Source organism: Helianthus annuus, chromosome 4 (assembly GCF_002127325.2).
Source record: "Helianthus annuus cultivar XRQ/B chromosome 4, HanXRQr2.0-SUNRISE, whole genome shotgun sequence".
Taxonomy (NCBI): Eukaryota; Viridiplantae; Streptophyta; class Magnoliopsida; order Asterales; family Asteraceae; genus Helianthus; species Helianthus annuus.
The window spans coordinates 51,211,621-51,215,710 of record NC_035436.2 but is presented as its reverse complement, the minus strand read 5'-3'; the positions used below and the strand labels follow the sequence as shown (position 1 = coordinate 51,215,710).

At 44.2% G+C, this 4,090-nt stretch overlaps 1 non-coding gene across 1 annotated transcript; it reads left to right on the top strand.

Annotated features, from left to right (window-relative positions):
- The first annotated feature begins 1,628 nt into the window (after positions 1 to 1,628).
- On the top strand, positions 1,629 to 1,735 carry LOC118491899. Its single transcript, XR_004892344.1, has one exon. It is a non-coding gene; the product is annotated as a small nucleolar RNA R71 (small nucleolar RNA).
- Positions 1,736 to 4,090: the final 2,355 nt, after the last annotated feature.

The window sequence follows — 4,090 nt, the reverse complement described above, 5'->3', positions numbered from 1 at the left end:
TATTTTCTGAGTGGGATGCTTGGCGTCCCATGTTACACCGTCGGAGAGCAGCATCCAAGCTCGAATCAATAACCTTCATGTAATTGACCGGGTCGTCATCTTCTATTCTCTTCCCAACTCCGAATTTCACTTCATCATCCCCATACCTCAAGGTGAGTGTCCCGTCATTCATATCCACCACTGCTTGGGCTGTGGCAAGGAAGGGTCTCCCTAGTATAAGGGGGACCTCGGTGTCTTCCTCCATATCGAGTATGACAAAGTCAGCTGGATAAACGAATCTGCTTACCTTTACCAAGACATTCTCGATGACACCTTGTGGGAATTTGACGGATCGATCAGCGAGTTGTATGCTCATTTTTGTAGGGCTCGTGGTTCCCAAGCCGAGCCTTTTGAACATTGACGAGGGCATGAGGTTAATGCTAGCTCCTAGGTCGGCTAAGGCATTGCGAACGGGCGATTCCCCTATTGAGCATGGAATCGTGAAGCTTCCGGGATCGATTTTCTTTTGGGGAAGTTTATTGAGCACGAGGGCAGAGCATTCTTCGCCTAAATTAACTAATTGCAAATTTTCAATTTTCCTCTTATGCATAAGGAAGTCCCTCATGAATTTAGAGTATTTGGGCATTTGGGTTAGGACTTCGATAAAAGGGATATTGACGTGCAATTGTTTTAACAGACTTTCGAACTTGGCGAATTGCTCATTTGTCTTTTGACGAATTAACCTACCGGGGTACGGAACTCGAAGAGCCTTGGTCGGCTCTGGTGATGGAGGAGAGTTCTTCTCCTGCAGAGGTGTCGGTATTGTTTCTTCCGTTGGTGATGGCACTTCTGCAGGCCCTACGGTGCGGTTTTGTAGTGTGATGAGGTGAACTTGCGCCTTTGGGTTTGTTTCGGTATTGCTAGGTAATGCGCCTTGCGGTCTCTCGGAAAAATTTTGAGCTATTTGATTTAATTATTTTTCTATGTTTTGAATGCTAGCTTGTTGATTTCTAAAATTAGATTCTAATTGTAGAAATCTTTCCGAGTTTTTCTTATCAGTGTCAGAGACGAGGCGAGATATAGTATCTTCGAGCCTTTCTCGTCCACCTTGTTGTTGAGTGAAATTTTGTGACTCATTTCTTGGTTGCTGAAAGTTTGTTCGTTGGGTTTGTTGGTTACTACTATTGCCGGGTTCCCTCCAACCAAGGTTTGGGTGGTTTCGCCATCCTTGGTTGTAAGTCCCCGTTGGGGGACCCGACGGCCTAGGTCTATTATCAATGTAGTTTACCATTTCTTGTTGATCGTCTGTTTCTTTCATGCAACTCCAATTTTCATGTGACCCACCACACCCTTCACAAGCCATAACCGAGACTGTTTTAGTCATTTCCAATTTTTTTATCTTTGAAGAAAGAGCCTCGATTTGGGCTTGTAAAGAAGTGCTTTCATCGACCTTATGGGCCCCCGGGGCGATAGACTTATTTCCACGGGGGGTGTGCCATTGAAAATTGGTTTGAGCAATTTCCTCAATTTGATTATATATTTCGTGTGGGCGTCGATTACCTAAAAGTCCCCCGGAGCTAGAATCAAGTGTCTGCCTAGTGTGTGGCAACAATCCATTATAGAAAGTGGATACTTGTTGCCATATTGCGAGGCCGTGATGGGGACACTTGCGTAATAGCTCCTTGAACCTTTCCCAAGTTTCATATAAGGATTCCCCGTCCTCTTGTGAATATGTATTAATTTCAGCCATTAACTTAGCAGTTTTAGAAGGAGGGAAATACTTATATAGAAATTTTTGGGCTAGTTCATCCCAGGTGTTTACCGATCCAGCTGGGAGGGTGTTGAGCCAAGCTTTCGCTCGGTCTTTTAGTGAGAAAGGAAACATACGGAGGCGGATGGCGTCGTTTGATGCTCCATTGATCCGAAAGGTATCACATATTTCCAAGAAATTAGTTATATGTAGATGGGGATCCTCGTCCGCAAGCCCATGGAAGGTTGCGGAGTTTTGGAGCATTTGTATCAAATGTGGCCGAAGTTCGAAGTTATTGGCTTCGACATTCGGAGCATTGATAGCGGCGCCTAGATTACCTACGGTGGGTCGTAGATAATCCATAAGGGTACGTTGGTCCGCCATTGGAGGTGGATTACCCGAAACCTTCTCTTGGTTTTTGGCTTTTAACCTTTTTCTGAGAAAGCGTTCGGGTTCTTCTAGTGGTTCTTTTATGTCTTTATTGGAACTGGAGCTCATACACTACGTGAGGGTGGCGTCGGGTTCCAAGTCCTGCAATAAAAACAAAAGAGAATGTTGGTCAGAAGGTTCACCACGGCCCCGTGTTGAGCGAACACGGCCCGTGGTCGGAATTTCAGTGATTGTTTTCCAGATCCCAGTTACTGGAAGTTGGACACGGCCCCGTGTTGCACCGGCACGGCCCCGTGGTCAGCCTTCTGTAACTTGGAAAACAAAAACTGCCAGTGACGATGCTGAACACGGCCCGTGTCCGACCAGGCACGGCCCCGTGTTGAGTTCTGCAGAAGCTGAAAATTTAAGAAAAAATCCTAAAAAATTAAAGAAAAATAAAAATATGATTAGGCCGTTGATTCCTAACTTTCTTAAAATCCTTGTGTCCCCGGCAACGGCGCCAAAAACTTGATGCGTGTGTAGTGTAATATAATTTAGATGTATATTTAAGCCCCTTTTTACACTTTTAGCCAAGTTTTAAATTTATAAAACACGATATTTACTAACACTAAACACACATATGGGCAAGTGCACCCATCGTGGACGTAGTATAATGTTGGTAAGATACCGAGGTCGTCCAAGGACACAAGAGCTTTTAATACCGGTTTATCCTCAACGTCTAATCAAATCAAAAAGTGAGAAAAATGTTTTAAACTAAGAAAAATAAAAACTAACTAAATGCTGAAAAATAAAATAAAATAAAAAACAGATAGACAAGATGAATCACTTGGATCCGACACGTGTGTTAGTATAACCTTTGATTATTTTACCACTTTTGCACTTGTTTAAGAGATTATCTTAGTTATTGTAGTAGGCCCCTCTTTTGAAGGCGACGTTACCCTCAACCCAGTAGTTTGAGTCAGCAAGGATACAATCCTAAAGGGTCGGATTATTGAAAGATAATGAATTAAGTTATTAATGCAAATTGTGGTAGGCCCCGCTTTTGGCGGTGACGTTACCCTCGGCTAAGTAGTCTGAGTCAGCAGGGATACAGTCCTAAATAGCCGGGTTATAGTATTAATAGTAGTTAACTTATGAGGGGGTCAAAGAGTTTGGATCCCCGCCATCCAATACCTATGGGCATTGAAGGAGATCCTACTAAATTTAACCCAGGTCCCAAGCAGGACCTCTAAACGCTGAACAAGGGCAAGACCCTTACCAAACCGTTCCCTTAACCCCCGACCAGGTAGCCAACATACCTCCATATAGACCGTGGAGATATGAATGGTGAAAATCTTTTATTTTATATAGACAGTAAAATAATGCCAAGACACCACGGACAAACGATAAGGAAAGATCACCTTCAACATAAGTAACTAGTTATTAAAGTCATTAATACAAAACCAAATAAAAAGTGCAAAAGATTAAAAATAAAAAGTATTATACTAAACACTTGTCTTCACCAAGTGATGTAAGAGACTTAGGCAAACATGGCCTTGATTGTCAAGAACTCTTACGATCAATCTTGGATCCCGAGACGACTCACACACTCTATGATGGACAATGGATGATGGTGGTGGATGATGGTGTTATGGTGGTGGTGGGTGGTGGATGAAGTGTGAGAGAGGTGGTGTGCCAAGGGATGAAATGGAATGAAGCCAAGCACCCCTATTTATAGGCTGAACAGAAGGCTGGGCACGGCCCCGTGTCCGCTGGACACGCCCCCGTGCCCGTCTGACATTCTCTCTCTTCATTAATTGTAATTCGCAATTACAATTAATGCGCCTGCTGTACTTTCACCACGCCCCCGTGCCCGCTGGACACGGCCCCGTGGTGGGCAATGGAAGCTTCTACTGGTTTGTCTTTTCTGCTGCTTCCTGGGCACGCCCCCGTGTTCGCTGGACACGGGGCGTGTTCAGTCTCTGTTTTCTC